This window comes from Leptinotarsa decemlineata, unplaced genomic scaffold, assembly GCF_025532065.1.
Source record: "Leptinotarsa decemlineata unplaced genomic scaffold, Ldec_3_MD MMD2_P_RNA_scaffold_5, whole genome shotgun sequence".
Taxonomy (NCBI): domain Eukaryota; kingdom Metazoa; phylum Arthropoda; class Insecta; order Coleoptera; family Chrysomelidae; genus Leptinotarsa; species Leptinotarsa decemlineata.
The window spans coordinates 23,948,749-23,974,135 of NW_027412532.1; the positions used below are offsets into that span (position 1 = coordinate 23,948,749).

The 25,387-nt window shown below is 35.4% G+C and overlaps 1 long non-coding RNA gene across 2 annotated transcripts in view; it reads left to right on the top strand.

Annotated features, from left to right (window-relative positions):
* Nucleotides 1–15,036: 15,036 nt before the first annotated feature.
* Nucleotides 15,037–25,387, top strand: part of LOC111509725 (uncharacterized) — a 524,725-nt gene continuing 514,374 nt past the window's right edge. The window contains exon 1 of one of the 2 annotated variants that reach the window (XR_012464121.1): nucleotides 15,037–15,367. This is a non-coding gene — a long non-coding RNA (uncharacterized lncRNA). The remainder of the gene's footprint in view (nucleotides 15,368–25,387) is intronic. The other variant, XR_012464120.1, reaches the window with a different exon arrangement.

Sequence of the window (25,387 nt, forward strand, 5' to 3'; positions counted from 1 at the left end):
AGCATATTCAAATACAGTTCTCCTGTTAAATTTTGATCAATAAAAAATAGAAGTCCTACAATATGGTTTCCCAATATTCCTGCTCAAACGATAATTTTTTCTGGATATTGGGAAAACCGAAAACTAAATGAGAATATTCCAACTGACAATGATGTTCATTGTCGTACTGACATTTTTTGTCATTTTTATAAACCAAAAATAACTTAACAAACCTCATCGAGTTGTTGGAATTGCCATATGGCAGATAAAAAAGAATATTTCTCGAAATATCGATATTAATGTGTTTGTCTTCAGGAAATTATTAAATGTTCCACCATTTTGTAGTAGGTGAAGATATTGACTTTATATTCTAGGATTGTGAAGTATTTGTTTGGAGCTTCAAAATGGTGTGTCACAAGACTCCCCTTTCTATTAAATTTTTTTCCTAGATGGTACCCAGTCGCCATTTTGAAAATTTCATCTGTCAATTTCACTTCAAAATAAAGTATCCATGCATTAATTTCATTATTCTAAATTTTTATTTTTTGAGTTGACCCGTTCAAAAAATAAAAGGGCAAGGCATTAAAAAAATGCACTGTATGTATCATATTATCAATAAGTAATGAGTAAAAGATTTATGAAAGCCACATCGTCCATTATCACCGTGCCGTTCAAATTGATGAGCTGGATGCTGCAAAATTCATTATGAATTCTCCAATTGTATAAAAAAATAAGTGTGGCTCAAACACAAACGGCAGAAGAACCCTTTGTTTCTACGATCCTCTCCGAAGTAAATTCGACAGTGCTTTTTCTAAACAGCAAATCAACAGAGAAACAAAAGCCATGGTCAATGCAAGGCATCAACATTTTTTCCAAGTATATATATTTTCTTCACTTACAATCAACCAACGCGACGTCTACTTGTTATTTCAATATAAAGTGTACATTACCGAAAATGAAGCAGAACGACTATCTTCAAGGCAAATTTGTTGAGAAAAAGTGCAAAATCTAATCGATCTTGAATTCAAGGCGAACATCTTTCTATCATAAACCCTAGCATAACCTCATACCTTCGCTCCTTGGTGACTCTTAGGTTAAGCGCACACAGGCGATTTTCCAAACGTCCGATTGAAATATCTATAAGGAAATCAATATTACGAAATGAATTTCCCAACTACCTACACAGTAGAATCCGGTAAACAACTATTTCCATGGCTAATACTATGCTGGATATTGAATTATACCCTTTGTTCAAGAGATGGAGTTGTTACTAGTTGACAATCTTTCTCTCAGACGAAGGTTTCATATATGTAACGGAACCGTGTTGAAATTAATCGAGTCCCAGACACTTTGCTGTATAACTAGGATCATTTCTGTACTGGCGAAAGGTAATACCTCGAAATAGCGGTCTGCAGGTGATAATTCTGAATTATTTCAGCATAGCTCTGCTGTTGGAACAAAGAGAAACATTTGCGAGACTAGTTTCTGTCAGGAATCTTGCCTAAATCTCTGTCGTATATAATTCAATATTCAGCGTGGTATTAGCCATGGAAGTAGTTGTTTTCCGACAGATGTTTACCAGACCATACTGTGCAGGTAGTTGGGGGTGATTGATATTTCGAAATTTATTGTGAAATATTTATTACCTTATACGTATGTACCTCTGCTCGATAGTTTTCACTTTTGATTTCGATTGAAATATTGCAACTTTCAAGTTGAGGAATGGATGTTTTCGAACTATGTGCGGTTGAAATTTGAATTTGAATGAACTGTACTACTACCTAAATGAAATATGAATAGAAACTACAAAGAAGTCATGTTTCATTTGCTACCCCAATTAAAACTTACTAAAGGTACGACACTGGCTGGCAAGGGGTTTCTCGTAATTCAATAGTAATTTAGTTGGGAGAGTCTATACTACCTGAGCAATCGCTCGCCATCACGTTTGGCGCTTGTTATACTTGTAGGGTGCTGATATTTGAAATAATTATCACGCACAATTCTGCTCAAAAATTCCTTTAAGATTTATTTCACTATATTATTTTGAAGTTTTATTATAAAACTGTGGTCTATGCCCTATTTCACCAATGAACAATTCTGGGTCGAACTCAGCCATCATTTTGATGCAAACCAAGAAAACAATTCAAAACACAACAAATCACAAAACAAGGCAACGGATGCCAGAGAAGATTGACTCGTTAATGGCCGAGTATTCAGTCGACTGTGTGCGCGGACAGGTTACAACCTGTATGTTATAGATGTTCGACCGACTATCGCCTCGCCTACAAATCTGAGACATGCCAAAGATTTTAAAATCGGCTCAATTCTTGATCGCCTGTGGGCGCGCTTCCTTTCGTATCTATAGTAAAACCAATAATGATTGAGAGTAAAGCGCATTGTCATATCTAAATTTTACGTTACCTGTTTATAACAGAATCAAAATATAGTAAGCAGTAGAGTTGTAGGTTATGGCAAATTATAGATAATACACAATACTAGTACGATTAAAAGGTATTATTTATGACAAAAATCAGTAATGAGCTTGTAATGAGTAATACTTATACATTTCCTGATTACTGATCAGTTAAAATTCATTATTTTCTGTATAGTGTTAGATATTTATTACAACTAGTGGCAACGCTGTACGCAACGATATTTCTGTCTTTGTCACTTTACCGTAACTTCCATCTCATCGTTGCAGTCCTCACTAATGTACTTGCAGCCATGAGCGTATCATTGGTTTGTGAATTATACAGCGTGAATTGTACGTTTTACAGTTAAGTTAGTCAGCAATCGATGTGTTGTGATAACAATTGGTGAAAATAATAGTGCTAATAAGTGTTTAAGCGTTACATAATTATATTTCTACACCGTTCTCAAACTACTCAAAAAATGGGAGATATGGTCGGGCCTTCCACGTCGAAAAAGGTAAAACGGTCGGAGTCTTGGTCAGTAAGAGAAAAACAAATTGTACTGCGAGTATTTCACTGTCTTGAAAGAGATCATCAGCCACCAAAAGATGAATTTGTGCATATGTGCTGTAATTCTACGTGTGTACCTCCGAATAACCAACCGGGCATTTCTACATCATTAAGTTCCACAATTACAAAAGATAAATTATTTGATATGTGCTCTGATTATACCGGTGTACCAAAATCATCGATTTACAAAATACTAAGAGAAGCAGAAATTCATGGGGACGTACAAACGCCAAAAACTAGTAGCGAACGAAAAAAAATCACAGTTGATGAAGAAGTCAAAACCAGTATACGCAGAACTATTCACAGTTTCTTTTTCAGAAATGAGCTGCCCACACTACAAACAGTTCTGAAAGCACTTAGCGATCATGAATTGGTCCCAAAAATGGGTAAAGAAACTTTTAGGAAACTTGTACACGAAATGGCATTTACGTACGGAAAAGTTGACAGGAAAAGCATTCTCATTGAATGTCAAGAAATAATAGCATGGAGAAGAAACTATCTAAGAAAAATTGACGAATTTCGGAAGCTCAAAAAAATTGTACTTCATGGACGAGACATGGGTTAACCAAGGACATACGGTCAAAAAAGTATGGCAGGATGGTAATATAACAAGTGCACGACAAGCCTTTATTGAAGGTTTGTCAGTTGGGTTAAAACAGCCATCTGGAAAAGGTAGTCGTCTGATAGTTACGCATATAGGAAGCGACAGTGGATTTTTACCAAATGGTGAATTAATATTTAAATCTGAGAAAACAGGCCACTATCATGAAGGGATGAATGCGGAGGTGTTTGAAAAATGGTTTGAAGGCATCATTCTACTTGTGGAACCTGGGTCTGTCATCGTCATGGACAATGCCCCATACCATAGTCGACATTTAGAACCATTACCGAAACAATCATGGAAAAAGCAGCAATTCAAGAATGTTTGATTGATAAGAACATCCAATATAACAAAGATAGTTTGAAGGCAGAACTACTTCAGCTAACAAAATTACACACAGACAAATATAAATTGTACTCACATGGAACACTGTCACCTGTCACCCTAACTGGTATACACCATGTTTCGCCTTAAGACACTTGCCCTAAGGCTCTTCAGTACCAAATTGGATGACATTATAGAAAATACACACACTTTATTCATGAATTACGATTTTGAATGTCACGGAATAAGCTTGATCTGCTTATGTTATCGATGACATCGTAATGACATTCATTCACCTATTTGATTTAATCCCAGCCATGAGGAATCTTATTTGATTTGGAAGGGTTATATTTTTAGGAGTGATTAATTTTTGGGAGAGAAAGTTTTTGGCTTTCTACTACTCCATCTGATACAAAAAAATGGATGAGAGAATCTTCCAAAGAAAGGAAAGAAGTAATCAATTTGGAAATAAGTAACTCTATACATTTATGTATAGATCATGCAAAGAAGTTACTTTCAGACACAAACTGAAAGAAAGTCCTCCTGAAACAGCTACTTTCATATAAACATTGAATAGAAGTATTTGTTTCGAAAGAATTTTTTTTTCTTTCGTGTAATTCAATGTTTATATGAAAGTAGCTGTTTCAGGAGGACTTTCTTTCAGTTTGTGTCTAAAAGTTACTTCTCTGCATGATCTACACATCCATGTATAGAGTTATTTATTTTCAAATTGATTACTTCCTTCCTTTCTCTGGAAGATTCTCTCATCCATTTTTTTGTATCAGATGGAGTAGTAGAAAGCCAAAAACTTCCTTTCCCAATGAATATTTATTATGGTAATATCATCGCAAACATCTAAATCGTCTATAGGAGCATATTGCATAATTCATCTGTTCGGCAGGCACCGGCAACACCAATTACCATAACAGCCTAAATATCATTCCATTAAAAAATTAAACACAATCTAATAATAAAAAAGTATACCTTCTTTGATAAATATTCGTCATCAGGAGCTACAACTATAAATTTGTCAATTTCTTCCTTTGTAAATACTTTCGATTTCTTAGGTTTATAATTACTGTTTTTGCGTTTTAAAAAAGCTACAAGCTTGAAAAACTGAAATGTCAATATTTTCTTTTATTGCAAGTGTCAATTTTAGCATGGAATAATTTGCCCATAATGTCGATACCTTTTTGCCTTCAGATTTCTCTTTGAAATACGCTAATGAAACATTTTCTGTTACTTTAGTAACTTTTCTTTTTTCACACCATGTTTTCAGTTGGTTATATGCATTCATGTACAGTCTCTTTGATTTTTCTGGCAATAAATCACTACTTGTACTAGCTGCCACCACTCTAACTTCAGGCAGGGTACACATCATCTCTAAATCATCGTCACTTGAATTTTCACCCATTTTTCAATTAATTATTTTGACGTTTTTCTTATATAGATCTTTTAACTTCTTCAAAATGACATCGAAATTTGAATTAAAACCGCATTTGGCAAACTGACAGCAATAATAATCATTGTACAGTGTTTGGTTGTCATGGAAACGCCGGCAAACGTTTTCATGGCCTAAGTAGATGTTGCGCGCTTATCATTGACATCGCGTATTCAACATGGAAACTGTACCGTTTCAATTTCTCATGCAATAATTCATAGCTGCCTTGGGTTATCATATAATCAAGGAAATTTTTTTCTCACTATAATGCAGAATTGACAAATTCTAAGCTCTGAACATACAGAAGCGATGAGAGAAGTGGAACATTGAAATATATCAAAAATGCAATGAGATATTTCCTAGATTCATATCAAAATTTGACGCATGCCAGCAACATTTTTACATAAATAAAGCCAGTCTGATTAGAAACACGTTCCACTCTACTTGATATTCCGATATATTCAAAAAATTGTTAGAAAATTACTAATGACGAAATTAAAATTGTTAATATATCAATGTTAGTAGTGAAAAAAATTCTATATATACCTCGGCTGAGAAAGCTATTATTCACCTCGCACATTATAAAAATGCTCGGTGAATAATAGCTCACTTCTCACCATAGGTATATAATATACTATTAATAATCTTGTCAAATCAAAACGTTTTCATTGCACTGATGAAAATGTTTAGTGTGACTTCACTTATGATTGACCAAAATGGCAACTGTTGAAGCAGTAAGCAGAGAGTTAGATAAAATCAAGAAAAGTGAATTAATTGAAATTATGATTAAGAGAAAAGTATCAACTGAACTCAAATGAGAGACAGTGTACAAAAATTCATTGAAAACAATGAAAATAGTGAAATTCATGATTCGACAAGCGAACACAACCCAAATTCACTTCATAACCCCACTTCGAGATTCACACTTGAAAAACTTGAAGGTGATCTGAAATGTATGAATATTGAGCTGGATTATACTAAAGGAATTAGAATCGAAAATGAATGAAAAAGACATAATAATTAGTCTGTTGAAAAATAAAAAGATTGATGACAGTGCTGCGGGGCCTTCTTATAGAGTAGAAGATTCGGTTAGTAAGTAAATTACTGTAAATAGTTCCAATAGTGCATTTTTTACTGAATTACATGAAAGTAGTCGTAAAGAAACTCAAGATGAAGTTAGTTTGGCTCTAGATGATGTTAAAAAATTCCATGAATCGGGATAAAGATTGAAATAGTGTCTCTCGCAGACGTAGAAAACCTGCAGAATCCATCTCCGTAAACAAACTCAAAATGGGTAGACAGTCGAATTCTTCTATAATAGGAAGCTACAGTTATATAAATTGCTTTCGTAAAGTAGCACGTTTACAAATTACACCCAGATATGACCATAGATGAAATTAAGCATTTTCTCTCAAATAATTTTCAAGAAGTAGAAGTAGAAAAGCTGAATTCGAAATACCCCAAACTCTACGTATTCCTCGTTTAAGATCACCATTGATGAAAGTAACTTCGAGAAAGCGTAGAAACCAGATATATGGCCAGCTGGTGCTTGGGTGAAAAAAATAGTCCACCAGCAGCTTTAAATACATATCAAGACGAGTCTCATCTAGAGAGGACTTGTAGGAGTGCCAATTGGGTGATCATTGTGCATATTGCGAATAAAATTGATGAGATTATTTTATTTTTAAGTGATAACAAGTATTCAGTTCTGTGTTTTAGTGAGCATTGACAGAATGAGATCTGTTTGAAATTGGCCAACCTTCAATATTATTGTCTTGCGACTAGTTTTTTTAGAAATACTGGGAGCATGGTGGAGTAGCTATATATTTGTTGGAGAAAACATCGTATACAAACCTATTGACCTGAGTAATTTCAGTAACGAATTTCATGCAGAATTTTGTGACATTTAGCTAGGTCATATGACCTGTGCTATAATTGCTGTATATAGATGATCCAAATATGGTGATTTCCGTATTTTTCTACATTATCTGGAAGATCTACTAGAGATATTATTGGCCAAATATGAAAATATATTCTTGATGGGCAATTTCATTCTTAACTTCAATGGCAATGGAACCAATCTAATAGATATGTCACAAATTATCAGCTTGTTTGGTCTCAAAGTAACGATAAGTGATCATACAAGATGTGATCAAAGAACAAAAACAAACAAATGTATTGACAATATTCTTACTAATGTTGATGATACATTTTATGAAGTCATTACAGCTGAGACAGGTCTGTGATATCATAGGGGACAATTCATAAAAGTTCTTGAAAAGATCTCTGAATACTCAAAGAGAGTTCTGAGACGCAAATTCTCAACATTAGCATGGACCGAGTTCAAGAGGGAATTTCAGATATTAAATTGGGAATGTTTTTCTAATACGATATCACGCCTGGTATTGAATCTTTTGGACAATCATTTCCGAACATTTCAATTGATCTTTGTGATAAACATTTTCCTATGGTTGAAAAGGTCGATAAAAAAACCTTCAATAAAAATTTCCAATGATTACTTGAAAAAAATGCGTGATACTTTATCGACTGTAAAAACTATCAGCGATGCAACTAAGGCTGACAAGGATGAACAGGCTTATACAATTTTCAGGAGACAACATCGAAAGTGTATAGAGTAAACGAAAAAAGCTGTTTATGATGATTATATTTATTTATTTGACAACAAAAACTGGGATAGTTGGAAGTTGATCAATCATGAGAAAAACAAGGGTGAAAATAGGACTTGTACTTCAAACGTAACCCCTGATGAGTTCAACAACTACTTTTGTAGTCCGATAGTCGGACAACTGATTATATAAAAAAATTGCCGCATCTTCCAAACTCATTTTTTCTTTTTCCTGTCATTTCGCTGAAAGTTTCAGATACAATGAAAAAAAAATCTGTTTAAAATCTGTTTTTTCCGTTAATCAGCTGTCGCCCCCATACGAACGACAACTCTCAAAAGTTGAGAAACTTGTGCAAGCTAAGGACTAACGAGGTCAAAAAATTAAAGAATTAGATTTTCAAGTAATCATCTTAATTATATGGGTGGAAAAGCCAAGCTTCTAGGGCTTACATTAGATCCGTCTCTGAAATGGCATTGTCACATCGACACAGTGTCTTCTAAGCTTCATAACCAGTTATACCTATTAAAGCAATTCGAAAATGTAATAAGCTGTGTCGCTTTGAAAACAGCCTATTTTCTTCTAATTCATTTCCATATCTGTTATGGTATAAGGCTTGGGGGAACTCCAGTCTATCTTCTGGAATTTTATAGTGTCAAAAAAAAGCTATAAGAATAATTGTTAGTGTTGGTTTTCGTGATACTTGCAGAAATCTGTTCAGTGAATTGAAAGTCATGAAAATGTTTTCTGTATATATCTACGAGTCTCTTAGATAGAAATTAGATAAAATAGATAGAAATTCATAAGGAACTTGAAAAATTTTAATATATTTCTGAGTTACATAATCATCTGATATTGACACGGTATAGGCTTACTACATCATTTAGTAATTCCCTTGATTTGAACTTGTTCAATAAACACCCAAATGAGGTGAAAAGTATGAGTCACGAGAATTTCAAAAAAACAATCAAAATTCTTTTTCATAGCAACAACTTTCACACTATTGACGAATATAATATATGCCACCTGTATTGCTACAACAATGAGCTATTATATGGGTAAATGTTCTTAAACATCTAGTTTCTCATCATATATCGGTTTCAAGTAATTTTCAGCACTTTTATTTACAGCAATTTCATGATAATCTCATTATGGTTGTGTTACTAAAAAAAACTGTATTATGATAGTCTCACTATGCTTGTGTTATCGAAGAAATACTGTTTATGTATTGTAACTGTATATGCTCATTTCACTGGTTCGGACTTCCATTGTCTACTATATAAAATGATTTGAAATCCCTGAAACAACTAGAAAAGAATAATTAAAAATGAATAGCTGGAGATAACAATTATATCAAGCAAAATGAATCTGAAATGAAATAATAGTGAAATAAACTACAAGTAAAAATATAACAATTTAATAAATAAAAATAAAGGAATGAAACAACATCTGTGCCCACTTTGGAGATAATTACTGCAGTGGAATCCACCAGTTCCCTTATTGACCAGACCGAGGCAGAAGAGTTCAGATGGAAAATTAGAGAACAGCTGGATCGAGAACCAGTTCCAACATCTAACATCAGCAATAAAGAACGAAGAGCTCTGAACGGCCTACGTAGAGACAACACCATCAAGATCCTACCTGCAAATAAAGGAAACGCTTCTGTGGTAATGGACACCGTTCTCTATGAACAGAAGATCGAAGAGGTTCTTCAGAAGGGACGATACACAAAGATCGTACGGGACCCTACTGCATCAATCGAAAGGAAGTTGTACCAGATTTTGAAAAAACACCAAGTCTATTTTTCGGACAAGGAAAGATCATGGCTGACACCGCACCCACAGTAAGCCCCCTCACTTGTATGGACTACCCAAAATCCACAAGAAGGACGTTCCGCTTAGACCGATCATCAGCTCCAGAGATTCGGCTACTCAAAACTTGTCTAGATTTTTACTGCCCTTAATACAACCATTACAAAAAAAACATCGTCTTTTGTGAAGAATTCAAGGCATTTTGTCGAACTACTAGGGTCAATTGAGGTTACACAGGAAGATCAACTAATTAGTTTCGACGTGGAAAGCCTTCACACCAACGTTTCGGTCGAAGATGCACTCCAAATCATACAGAGAAAGCTATCCGAAGATGGGAACCTGAAAGAGAGAACGAATCTACCTATAGAAGTAATTATGGAATTACTAGGATGCTGTGTACGAAACTGTTATTTCCAACTAAAGGACGAATTCTTTACACAAGATGAGGGACTGCCAATGGGATCACCACTTTCACCAGTCATAGCCAACATATATATGGAGTGGTTTGAAAGTCTGGCTGATTATAGCTAAAAGACAGCAGGAGCCTCGCAAGGAAGAGAAGCCGTCACAACCAGTGCTTGCACTTCCCTACATCAGATGATTATCGGAGAGGATAAGAAGAATTGGTTCCAAGTACAACATCAGAACCTGTTTCAGATCCGGTAACACTATCCGTAGCAGCCTCACGAAAACCAGGCCCCCAAACGCGGACTGCGATTCCAAGAATTGCATTTACCGGATACCTACCCTGTCAGTGCAAAAAATCCTATACTGGTGAAACTAAGAGGCCATTGAATGTTCGCATTGCCGAGCACAAGAAGCATACACAGCGAGGGGAAACCAGCAAATCAGGAATAGCAGACCATGTTCATCGAGTGGTCCCAAGCTGAGATCTTGCACAAAGAGGAATATTGGTTTTAGGAGAAAATTCAAGGAAGCCGCATACATGTTGTCCAACAACGTATTCAGCCAAGCCAGCGTAGAAATACGCAACATATGGAAACCCATCATCAAGCGAAAAATGGCCAACTCCCGCCAAAACGGTCATCTCCCACGGAACCAGTGAAGCGGAAAATGGAAAGCAGGGATAAGTGAAAGTATTTCAACGACCTATAAATAGTCATCTCTCGGAGGAATCAGTCCAGTCATCACCCGAAGACGATTGTAGATACTAACAATTGAAACATCGTGAACTAATGTGACATGGAATCTCTACACTTTTTATTATTCTCTTTTTTTTCATTCCTTTATTTTTATTTATTCAATTGTTATATTTTTACTTGTAGCTTATTTCACTATTATTTCATTTCAGGTTTATTTTGCTTGATATAAGCTATTCATTTTTAATTATTCTTTTCTAGTTGTTTCAGGGATTTCAAATCATTTTATATAGTAGACAATGGAAGTCCGTACCAGTGAAATTCATCATGAAACATTGTCAATTACCTTCAAACAAATGTATATGCTCATGTATTGTGACTACAAATATTTTCAACATAACGTAGTCATGTAAAGCGTATATCTATCTATCTGTGTCCTGTTCAAACTAAGCAGTTGAATACTTGATTCAACTGAATCTAGCAGCTACATTCATGAGGAATCTGCACTCTGGGAAAAATGTTAAAATGGGACAATAACAAATATGAGACAGATAATGTGAATATTACTGGACTATAATTGAAAATATTCAAGGGGAAACAGTTGATGATTCATTAGCGAAAAATTCAATCCATGATTACATGTATTTGAATATTTCACTCGATAGTTATTATTTTTACATCATTTTTTAATGAAGAAGCAGAATAACAGAATTTTTTTTTCCAAACAACCGCCTGAAAATAACTACCGAAATATAAAAAAAAGCTGCATTTGTACATTGAAAACTTCTGATTTGAAGCCCCTTCTAACACTTGTGGCAGCGACACTGAAACGAGTTCATTTTACATTGCGAACAAAGAACACTTCATAAGCAATCGTCTCTCTTAGCACTTCCTTGGCTAGATATCCACTCACATCCAAAAAGCTTTCCATACTAACCGACGGGTTCCGAGAATTATTTATCTTCTCCAAACTCGTCATACAAGTGAAATTAGTTGATACGCTGCGTCATTACTTCATTTCCGTATATCTATGTTATAAATGACTCCCAGGAGAAAGTTATTATTAAGCAGTTGTTGACCTGTTGAAAGAACAGGGTACTTACTGAAAATATTAACAATTTATAATTTTCGATGTGAAATTAACAAATTCCTCTTGAATTAAAAAATCCGATTAGATTTTTCAACACTTTAATTTAAATGTAATTATCATATTAATTTGAGTTTCCGCAGATGATAGAAAATGTATCTATTCTGTATTTTTATTTTATTTTAACTATTCAATGTTTTCATAACCATGAAATCATGATCCATATGAAATAAAATTGGTATCGTTATGAAAAAAAAGCCGGATATATATCCAAGAACCCTTTCCCCTTTGTTGCATAAATGACTCCAAAATATCAACATTCATTCTTGTTGATAGTTTGAAATAATAAAAAGGTTCGCTAAAAGAATGTGCTGGATTTATTCTACTAACTACTACAAGTTACCTACCTTCTCTATTGCTTTGTCAAAAATTGGAACTTTTGAATGAGAACTTCTGTATAAAATATGTTATTCACTTACAGATATTCGTTTCAGAATCAAATTACAAGAGAGGGTTGACACGAAACAGTGGTTTTCTTTAATGTCCCTTCCCCCTTTTATTTTTTGAACGGGTCAACTCAAAAAATTGAAATTTGGGATAATGAAATTAATGCATGAATACTTTATTTTGAAGTGAAATTGACAGATGAAACTTTCAAGATGACGACTGGGCGCCATCTGGGAAAAAATTAAATAGAAAGGGGGACCTTGTGATACATCTTTTTGAAGCTCCTGACAAATGATTCACAACCCTAGAATATAAGGTCAATATCTTCAACTACTACAAAATGGCGGACCTTTTAATAATTGCTTCAACACATTAACATTTAATTACAAAATATGAGATATTAAGCTTGAGGTCAGTTCAGGAGATGCTCGAAATAGTTGCATTGAACTTCTTGACATATGAACAGCCTATCCTATATTTCACGCCGAACATTTTCGAACACAGTAACGTCAATATCTCTATAAATATTTATTATTCTCTGCCGTATATCCAATATTGAAGTAGCTTCAGTTTTGTACATTTTCTGCTTCGAATAGCCCCATAAAAAAGTCCAAAGGTGTCACATCTGGTGAGCGGGCTGGCCATTCTGTAGGACCTCGATGGCCAATTCAACGACCGGGAAAAGTAGTATCCAAATAGTTTCTTGTCTGGAGTAATGTGGTGGTGTTCTATCTTATTGGAATACAATATACATATTCAAACACAGTTCCCCTGTTGAATTTTGATCAATAAATAGAGGTCCTACAATATGGTTTCCCAATATTCCTGCCCAAACGTTAATTTTTCTGGATATTGGGTATGTGTTTCCTGGAAAACGTGAGGGTTGGTGTCACTCTGATAACGGCAATTGTGTATGTGCACATTGCCGTTAAAAAAAATGTACATTCGTCGCTAAAACAAATATTGTGGAGATAGGTAGGATGCTTTGCAATGGTTTCCTTCATGATTTTGCAGAATTCTGTTCTTCAGGTAATTGGTGTACCATTTTAATTTTTCATGGATGATGCCTATGCCTCTTCAAAAGTCTCCACATAGTAGAAGGAAACACCTAACAAACATTCGCGACGGAATAAGTAGACTGTTCAGGATTGACTACCGTCTCACCACTTATTTGCACTTGCTGTTCTTATGGAATGGACGGATGACCTGGTGGCTTTTTGTTTTTTTTTAAACAAAAAAATAACTTAACAAACCTTATCGGATTGTTGAAATTGCCATATAGCAGATAAAAAGAAATATTTTTAGAAATATCGATATTAATATGTTTGTCTTCAGGAAATTATTTATTAAATGTTGCGATATTTTGTAGTAGGTGTAGTAATATATATTCTAGGGTTGTGAAGCATTTTTCAGTAGTTTCGAAAAGATGTGTCACAAGACTCCCCTTTCCATTTAATTTTTTTCCCAGATGGCGTCCAGTCGCCATTTTGAAAGATTCATCTGTCAATTTTACTCCAAAATAAAGTATTCATGCATTGATTTTATTATCCTAAATTTCAATTTTTTGAGTTGACCCATTTAAAAAATAAAAGGAGGGAAACTTTAAAGAAATGCACTGTATGTATATTGCTATAAATTGAAACATACAATTAAACAGTTTGTAATGTTTTTTCTCTGTTACATGGCTGTTCATCGAAAACATTCAGGTTGTAGGCTAAGCATACTTTGAAAAATGAAAAGAGTGCCACCAAGTCTTTCAACCTAGTGTTCCATTGAGTAAATTCAGAAACCTCAAAGGAATGAGACAAGATAAATGGAATGAGAGATACCCACTGTATACACATGTATTTATGTGTCTAATTCACCACTCCATTGAAGTAGTGGAGTGGACTTGGGAGAAGCTATAACAACTTTAAATAATGAATCGAAAAGCGATGCATATTTATAGACGTGTGCATTCCAAATCCTTCGTTCCACAGTTATACTTCCCGACAACAAATAATCCATAGACGTTTGGACAACAACTTCACTTTTCAGGCTTGTTCATTTCACGACGGTTCAGTGGTTCAGCCTAGCACCACTGATGATACCAGGTGGATCGAAACAGCAATGTCTGTTGTTAGATCACAAATCCATTGAATTGTCTTGTATTGGAAGCTGCAGTGATAGGCAGAGGATGTCGAAGCTTGGCTTCCCAACTGACCGCCTTGGGGAGCCTCGTTTATCCTTGATATTTGGGATTGAGTCTTCTGTCGATCCCATTGATGGCGTCTTCTTAGGGGAATGCCATCATCTTTTTTACCATAAATATAATATTTAGTAATTCCGTTGGTATAGGTATTATATGTTAATTACATTTATTTTTATTTTTTTTGTAAAACTTATATGTCATTTCTTTCAGCATATTCGTTTGGTTTCCTTCAATAAAAATGAAAATCCCTGTATGTCAAGAAAATTAGATTTTGAAATTCTCCTCACACTATCAATCAACTTCAAAACTGCATCCTCATTTTCGGGCACCATATACAAGTGTCTATTAATAAGTTCCACCGTCATATGCCGATGTTCCAACCACAAGCCAGTAAGTATATGAACTAACCTCGTCGCAACACAACCTTGAACAGATCCGATTATTCAACAAATGACTCGGAATCCCCTCTCTCAAAACACCGGTTCTCCGTCCTTTCCGTTTCTTCAACGTTTACGTTACCTCAAGCATCTGGCATTTCAGTTCGAAATTACTGTTATTGGATTAAAACGACAAATGTAGCATCTTCCTAATAGGTGAATTTTTCGTTTTCGAGTGCGTGTTTGCATGTAGTGAATTGTGAAGAGTTGTCAGTGCTTTAGCATATCAATTGTTTTGGAAGTTGACAGATTTGTGTGAGTGCTGGTGAAGGTGATTTATAGTGAATGTGAGTGATAATAGTGCTTTTTTGTGGATAACATCACCATCGGATTAGACCAGACTGGTAAGTGAGTCATAGAGTGGAAATTTTAGTGTAGGCTGAGTTGTACACTCCTGCATTCTCTACATTTGCAGCATTCCAACAGGTTTCTTGTAGCCGTACCCGTGACCTTCTGAGTCTATTCAATCGTGTACCTTATACAATGCGATTGCAGGACAAACAGTTCGAACTACCAGAATTATAAAGAGTGGTTTAGATAGATATGTTTAAATTTTTTCAGTTGTATTTAACAGAAATTGACTCTACCTAACCACACTTTTTGACTCCGACTCTTCAGTTCACTTTTCTTTACAGCGCAACAAAACAATTGATTTATTTAATATATAGCGAGTTAATTCAAGCAAACATGACCCTGAAGCTGGCGACTGGAGTTAGCGACCGAAAATACTTTGTAAATGGCGAAAGTTAATTATGAAAGCCCTTGGCCATGATAATTTTTCATTTTGCCGCCTCTGCCATTCACAAAGTATTTTCTGCCGCTAACTCTGGCCGCCAATTTCAGGTTCATTTCTAAAAACATGGGAATTGTTTTAAACCGACTTATAACTGTTGGTTACAGCCTGGATTTTTGCTTTGAATGGGATTTTCAAAATAGCACGGACGCGCATCACTGACTGTCATTCGTTAGCTTTTTTCATCGAATTTTAGAAAAATGTTTTGAAAAAATGTCATTTACTCAAATTATTATGCATTTCTTTGATTATGATTATATCGAACTAACTGAGTGTTCCATTATCATTTAAACTCATTTATTTTGTATCACACTTTATGTATTATATTGACACGAGTACTTTCGAGTATCGGGCGTGCGTGTGTGGTACCACAAAACGAGGACTTATCGCCTCTCTACCAGTGTCTAAAAATCTGCCGGCGCTTCTATATGCTCAACTCACCAAAGTATGTCATGAAAAAGTACAATACAGTGAAATTATTTCTAATATATCAGTAACCTTATTATATACAGTCTGCTAAAACACCACCTATTTTTTAGTCCAATCGAACCGGGATTATTATTGGTAGTAATAGCATTGCTATTGTTATTTTTTTCAAGTCATACGTATAAAATTCGTATTTCTCTCGATTTAAATTCGTATTTCTCTTTAGATACGAACGCTCAACTCAGTTTCTGGCAATATGTTATTCACGTTTGGTTTTTTACCGGTGAATGTTTTGTTCAGGAGAAAAGTCGCTTTAATTCTCAATTCTCGCTGGTAGATGACTGAATAGATACTCATACATAGTAATACGTAGTAATATAGTATATACTCTCTCGTTTATACAATCTCTATAATCTCTTACTCGCACATATTAAAATAATATTGTGTTTACATTATTTATCTCTCATATGAGTTTGAATTGTTCTCTTTGAAAATAAATACACTTTTCTCATACTCATTGTATACCATCTCTATTGTGTAATAACTTTTATATAATTGAATAAATTGAAACTCTTTTCTCATTATCATCGCTCATATATATAAAAAGACTCTGGTACCTCGTCATTGAACACAACCTTGAGTTTTTCCGTGTTAGGAATCACACGTTAAAAGGTAAGACCTCGTTAATCCTTAGCTCGCACAAGTTTCGACTTCTGAGGGTTGTCGTTCGTAGGGTGCGACAGCTGGTTAACGAAAAAACAGATTTTAAACAGAAACATTTGACTTCGTTTTTTCTATTTCTCCACATTTTTTTTGGTTCTTCGTAAATACACTGTGAATTTGTTATTTTCTCGGTCTTTGTTGATCTAAAATGGCGGATGCAAAGAAAATAAAACAATATATTGCCCTAAGGCAAGTTGAAATTAGTAAATTGAAAAGTAAACATATTGATACGATAAAAGATGCATTTCAGGAAATTCACAGTAATATAACTGCTTTATTAGCCTTGACAGACAGTGATGATCTTGCCTCCCAACATAAACAGTTTGTTTATGGACGAATTTTATGAAATCCAAACAATCTATACGCAGCTTTTTTCTACATTGAGTAATTCGCCAAATGTTTCTCCTGTCATTAGTAAAAATGTCAAATTACTCAAAATTGAATTGCCAAAGTTCAGTGGAGATCCAAAGAATTGGCAAACTTTTATAGACACCTATGATTCCCTTATTCACAATAATAGTTCATTAACTCACATTGATAAATTTAATTATCTCATTTCTTCTTTGCAAAATGAACCTCTAGCTCTTGTTAAACGTACCCCTTTAACTGCTCAAAATTATTTAAATGCTTACAATAATTTGAAACAGAGATATGAAAATGAGCGTTTAATTGTCTCAAATTTTTCTCAATTCTTGAAATTGTCATTGGCAGATTCTCAGTTCAACATATCTGCACCTGTAGATATACTTCTTGGTGCTGATATTTTTGGCTCACTTTTTACAGGAAAAACTATTTCCAGTGGTGTGGAAAAGCCCGTTGCCCTTGAAACCTGTTTTGGTTGGGTGATCTTGGGTAAAGTTCCATCTGCATCTCATAGTAATCACACCTCCTCATTTTTTGCTACCACCGATATTTCTCTAGAAACTTGTGTAACTCGTTTCTGGGAGTTAGAACAAGTCTCAGATGATCTTCCCATTCCTCTCGAAGATGATTCTGTTGAAACTCATTTCAGGAAACTTTTCAAATTTTGGAAAATGGTCGATTTCAGGTTCAACTTCCCTTTAAGTCCCTTCCCTCTTTCAATGGTTCAAGAGATATTGCTCGCCGTAGGTTTCACTCCCTGGAACGTAAACTCATCAACAACCCTGATCTCAGGAAAGAATATAATGTCTTCATGCAGGACTATTTAAAATCAGGTCACTGTCTCTCATAAATTCTCATAAACTGTCTTACTTTACTCGTAATATATTCCTCACTTTTGTGTTTTGAGACCTGATAGTCTTAGCACTAAGCTCCGAGTTGTGTTGATGCTTAAAACTAAAGATCTCAACTCTCAATCTCTCAAAGATAACTTTTCCCTGGTCCCAAATTGCAAAATGATCTTTTTGCAATTCTCCTTCGCTTTCGTTTGCCTTCTATAGTTTTCACTGCGGACATCAAACAGATGTACCGTCAAATTCCCATTCATCCCTCTCACACACCCTACCAGAAAATTCTCTGGCGATTTTCTGAAGAGGAACCTCTACAGGTGATGCTCAAATTCTTCAAACTCAGTTAATTTCCTTACTAGCTAAAGGTCAATTTGGGCCTGTAATGTTCCCGAACTTCTCTCTCATTTACCTCATGACCATCTTCTCATAAACCCCTCTCTTTTGATAAAGATTCTGCCTCCGTTATCAAAATCCTTGGCCTCCAGTGGAACCCTATCTCTGATTTATTCTCTTATCATGTCACTCCTACCACACATACACAAAACGCGATATTCTCTCTCAATTGGCTCGCATCTTCGACCCTCTTGGTTTTTTAACTCCTCTCACTTTTCTTCTCAAGACCCTCTTGCAACAATTATGGATCTCTGGACTAGGATGGGATGAAACTCCTCCTAAGCATATTTCTTCTGTCTGGAACAAAAGTTCTTAGTGAACTCTCTCATATTTCTCAATTAAATATTCCTAGGAACATTGTATCAAAAAAGTCTCTCTCATGTACTGTGCATGCGTTTTGTGACGGCTCTGAACGAGGATATGCCAGTGTTGTATATCTGCGTTGTGTTCAGGCCGATGGTTCTATATCTGTCCATTTTGTCGCAGGGAAGTCGCGAGTAGCCCCTGTAAAGAAGCTTTCTATCCCCCGTCTCGAACTTTGTGCAGCCTTGTTATTGAAGAAGCTTTTGAGTTATACTCTCAGGATTATTGAATCCCAAATTCAAGTCGAGAGTTTTGCAGCATAGACGGATTCTACCATTGTGCTTTCGTGGTTATATTCATCTCCTCATAAATGGTGCACTTTTGTTGCCAATGGAGTGGCTCAGATTCAGGAATTATCTACTTCTCACTGGCGACATTTCAGATCTCAGTTATAACCCAGCTGATGTTGGTTCGCGTGGCTCGCTTCCGCACGATTTGCTTAGTAATAGGCTATGGTGGGCGGGACCGTACTGGTTGACTCTTCCTGAAAATTTTTGGCCTTCTGATATAGGTGCTAATTCCTCCGAGATTTCGGAAACTCAAGAAGAATCCCGGAAAACTGTTCTCATTACTACTTCAACCCCTCATTTTATTACTGTTCTTCTTACCAATTCAACCCCTCATTTTATTACTGTTCTTCTTACTAATTTAAGCTCCTTTCTCAAAATTCAAAGAATTCTCGCGTACATTCTTCGCTTTATTAATAACTCTCGAAATGTCTCTAAACAAAACTCTGATTTTCTTCTCCCCTCTGAATTAGATTCAGCCCTTACTCATTTGATAAAGTTTGTGCAATATCAATCTTTCTCCAATGAAATTACTCTCTTGAAACAAAATAAATTTCTCCCAAAATATTTAAGAAAATTAACTCCATTCATTGATTCTCTGGGAATCCTCAGGGTGGGCGGAAGATTGCAAAATTCCTCCTTAGCTAAGGATCTGAAACACCCTATTCTCCTTCCCAGTTCTCATCGCTTCACTTATCTCCTCATTAAACATACTCACGCACAATATTTGCACCCAGGCTTACAAACTCTCCATCATCTTCTCGTGCAGAGATATTGGATTCTCGCTCCGAAGCGCACTATTCGCTCGATCCTCTCAAAATGTTTCAAGCTCAACCCTTCATCTCGTCAACCCATTATGGGCCTCCTCCTCCTCAGCGCATTTCTCAAGCTAAACCCTTTGTCCATACCGGCGTTGATATGGCTGGTCCCCTTCATATCACGCTCAAACGAATGCGCGGAGCAAAAACTCACAAGGCCTACATTTGCATTTTTGTATGTATGGTCATAAAAGCAGTTCATATAGAACTGGTCTCTGATTTACCTTCGGAAGCTTTTCTTGCAGCTCTTCGCCGATTCATAGCTCGTCGAGGACGTTGCAATCATCTTTACAGTGATTCTGGTTCAAATTTTATTGGCGCATCCACATATTTTAAGTCTATTGCTCAAACTGTTTCTCAAGAAAATGATTTACAGTTTCATTCCAACTGTCCTAAAGCTCCCAATTTTGGAGGTCTTTGGAGTCTCAAATCAAAGTTCTGAAAACTCACTTGTTTCGCGTTATAGGTTCTCAACTTCTCACTTACGAAGAAATGAATACTGTTTTAGTACAGATTGAGGCTGTATTAAATTCTCGCCCTTTATGCTCCATCAGCTCGGACGCCAATGATTTACAGGCTTTAACTCCTGCACATTTTCTCACCCTTGAACCACTCAATTCTGCCCCCGACTCTGATCTGAGACACGTGAAACTCTCGCACCTATCAAGGTGGCAACTACTCCAGCAAATGCATCAGTCATTCTGGAAAAGATGGCATAATGAATATCTGCATACACTTATGCAGCGAAAGAAATGGACAGAGCCCTCTTCGTCCATTGACGTGGTACCATGGTCTTGGTTAAAAATGACTTAACTCCACCATTGAAGTGGAACTTAGGGAGAATAACTCAAATTTACCCAGGGAGAGATGGAGTCACTCGCGTTGTGAGTATCAAAACAGCTAGCACAAAATTAAAGCGACCCGTCACTCAGGTTTGCCCGCTTTCAGATAATATCTAAAACAATATTTTCTATTTTCTCAATTAGTTTTTAACGTTATTCTTTTACACTTAATAGTAGTAATATCACAGTTTTGCTTTCTCATTATTTTTTATTTACAATATAATCTCGGTACATAAAATGTGACCATTTTAGGTGGGCGGTATCAAAGACTACAGAATACTATAAGACGTGTCACTCGCTCATTTTTCGACATCTGAGAAATCTCGCCGCCCGCTAGCGACAGCGGGTAATTACCAGCCGAGGTAGTACAGTGTGTCGCTTGAAGTTACCAGTTCTCGTCGGCACACGAGATATAAAGGTTGTCCGTATTGTTTGGTATTGTCAAAGACTACAGAATCGGTAAACTTTGGTATTGTGATTGTGTTGTGTTCGTTCGGAGTTCGAAATATTTATTTTGTGAAAATGTCGACGTATTGCTCAGTGGATGGTTGTCTGAGTACGGTGGGAAGCCCAGGTATTTCGTTTTTCCGCTGCCCAAAGTACAGTGAAAGGTATGCATTCAATATATTCACCATTAATTTTTATTTTACCTATCTATACCTTTTATGGTTTTGTTGTATAAAATTATTCATAACGAAATATACCGCCGGCATTTGCCAATCCAAACTCATTTCAATCTTTTTCAAAATGTTCAGTTTATCGATTGATATACTTGAATTTTTTTTAGGTGTCAACGTTGGAAAAATGTATTAGGCTTCATTGGGAATCATAGATATGCTAATCTTACCCCAGAGCAGAGTCACAATAGAATTAAAATTGCAGCTTACATTTTAGAGCCGATGATATTGTGAATTCTCGTATTCATAGCTATGCTGTTCCTTCATTGCGTCTGCCTCAAGATGGTGCTCAGAAAGGTTGGTTCAGTGAAGTTTATAGATTCAAATGATGAAAAAATCTTATTCCACTTTTTAACATATGAAATTTACAATATCAATTTTGTTGTTTAAACCTTCCAGATGATGATGCCATTGCCGTGTACTAGCAAGGATTTTATTTACATTGATGCTCAGGTTCAAACGGATCACGAGGTGAAATATCTTTTCGTTATATTATATACTTACTTGATATATTTTTATATGCTTCGGAAACAAAAACGATGACAAGAAAACAATTATTGAAAGTACGTACATCTTTCTTTTAGATGAATGCAGCCAAACATCTGCTAAACTTTCTTCGGGAACTCCAAGAAAAGTGGCATTACGAAAAAAAATGTATCACTAGAGAAAAACAGTAGCTTCAACATCGAAAAGAGCACTGGACGAAACCGGAATTACTCTGGATGATGTTTTCAAGTTTCTGGATCGAAAATATCCTGAGCAATATTTTAAGCTCTTGAAAGCACAGCTTTCTTTGATAAATAAAGCACCAAAAGGGCCAGGTATAGTGACGAATTCAAACAGTTTGCATTGACTGTTTATTTTCTTGGTCCGAAAGCGTACAAAAAATTTTCAACAATTTGTAGATTACCGTCAAAAAGTACACTTCATCGTTTCACGAAAAATTGGATTGTTGAACCAGGCTTCAACGATTTTATTTTTCGTGTTATTGAATTCAGGATTGGGCTCATGAAGGAGAAAGAAAGAGATTGTATTTTATGCCTAGACGAAATATCTTTGAAATCTCATCTTTATTATGATATTTCCAGAGACAAAATAGTAGGTTTCCAAACGAGTTTGAATGGGACCTCTACTGACATAGCAAGTAGTGCTCTAACAGTAATGGTCAGAGGTTTGGCAAGCAATTGGAAAATACCACTTGCATACTTTTTCTATAAGACATCAGCAACTTCTGATGATTTGAAAGATATTTTGTTCAAAACGGTACGAAGATGCAAAAGTATAGGCCTAAATGTCATGGGGGTGGTTTCCGATCAGGGTTCAAATTTTCAGAAGTTTGTGAAAACTTTGAATGTTACAGACGAAAATCCCATATTTCTGATAGACGATCATAAACTTGTATATTTGTTTGATATCCCGCACTTACTGAAGTCGACACGAAACAATTTGTTTCCTATCAGTTTTTACTTCAGGGTAGAGAAACAAGAAAACATTACATAGAAACAATGTATAATTATGATAGAACTAAACAATATAAATTGGCTCCTAAACTTAATAATGACCACATTTATCCAAATAATTTTCAAAAAATGAAAGTCAAGTTGGCTTGCAACATTCGTGTGACATTTGCATACATTTTAGCAAATCCTCAGAAAACCTTCTTGATCAAGATGTAATTTTCTGTAAGCTAAAGGCTTACAGTACCGACAAATCATCGTTTGGTGGATTAACCGTACCATCAAGAGATATTGTTGACCATGTAATAGAGATGGAAAACATATTTATTGAAAATTTTGATAAAATCGGCAGTGAGAAGGGAATTGGACAGTATTTGAAAACAAAATATTCGAAAATCTTTTCTCACATCCATGTCAAAAATTCCCCTTCGATTATTATATATCTTTATATACAAGAGTTCGGATATACTTTACTTTAAAATTCATGAACCAGGACATGAAGATTGTTAGGAAACATAAATCATGCAATGTAAAATTGAATATTTTAAATCATTTATAAACATATAACATTATATAATTGTATTATTTTTGTTGATAAAACATGTTTTTCTGAACGTATGTTTATCATTTCATCAGTAAATCACTCTGCTCTGTTTCTTAGATCATTTATTCATGAGTTTATCTATCATGTTTCTAGAAGTTGATCGACAAACAACTACTTTCGTATCTTTGTTTATCTGTCTGATACAACCGAGCAAGCGAAGTTTCACTTCGGAACGTCCCCTGTAGATATCGCGAATAGGAACTGCCCTCGTATAACTGTCATGCGGCCGGCGGCTTCCGGACATCGTCTGTCGGCGATATGATTTATGGAAATCGCAAAAAATGCAATCCTGAGCCGTACCGACAAACGAATTCCTTGGAGTGAACCAACTTATAGTATTCGGTAAACTTTGGCGGTATGTTCAATTTTCATTTAAACTCATTTATTTTGTATCACACTGTATGTATTATATTGACACGAGTACCTTCGAGTATCGGGCGTGCGTGTGTGGTACCACAAAACGAGGAACTTATCGCCTCTCTACCAGTGTCTAAAAATCTGCCGGCGCATCTATATGCTCAACTCACCAAGGTGTGTCATGAAAAAGTACAGTGAAAGTATTTCTAATATATCAGTAACCTTAATATATACAGTCTGCTAAAAAACCACCTACTGAGTTGTAGTGAATTTATTTAATTGGTATTTTTCATGAAGTATTGGTACTTATTTACTCTTATTTGAAAACAAATGTTGACTCACTATTTAAATTGAATTACAAGCACTATAATCAGAGGTACATTTGATATCTATTCTAATAAATGCGAAAGTTACTTACTTAACATTCACTCATTCATCTCTCTTTCCTCGTACTGGTTACTCCTAGGAAAGCTTCTCAGGTCTTAGATGCGTATTGAGAAAGCATTTTTGAATATTCCCACTGGAACACCTACCCTGGGAATAAAAGGGCACGTTTACATATGAAAATTTCTATTTCATCATTGTTTCTCCGTAGATACCACTATATTTTCGGAGGCTGAAATTTTGTATTTGGGTTCGTTTAGGAAGTTATGTTGTAGATGTTGTAGACTGGGGCGTGGCTGGCTCCCCAGTTGGATTTAAGAATAATGTTTCTCTATGTCTTTAAATTTCCGGTGAGTGAATTTGTATGTAATATCAGCATTACACCCGTGCGGAGCCGGAGCGGATCTCTAGTCTAGAGATAAAGAAGAATAGGAAGGATTCAGTATGATAAAATGATGAGTACTAATTGGTTTTGTTGCCATTCAAGAATGACTTCCAAATTATTATACATTTGTCGTATTCAAGAAGTATTGAAGTATATTTTAGAAAAAGTACTTACCAGGTGCCTTTGTTGTAATGGCACAACTTCTAACTTCCGCTATACCAGCATACTATTTAAATCAGCAGTTGTCGAAATAGATAATCGAATGGATAATGCAGCTGAGAATGTGTCTATTCAATTAATGTAAATGTATCGTTAAACGTCCATGAATGTTCGTAGGACTGAATGCATGTGGAACATAATATTTAGCTACGTTTGTTATTTTGGTGTTTCATTTTGAATTCTTTAGATAATCATTAACAAAGTCTTGTCAACTGTCTTTTACAAATCGTAGTGGCTTCTTTGCTTCAAGTTTGCGAAAGTATTTTATTTTATCTATGATATGACCAAAATCATTTCATGTGGTTTTATCGACCTTTTTTACAATCTGAAAAAATTGTAATGGATAGAGTGTGCATTTTTTTAGTTGACCTCGATAATTTACTGCGTGAATTCAAAAATATTTATCCTATATAAATACATATCAA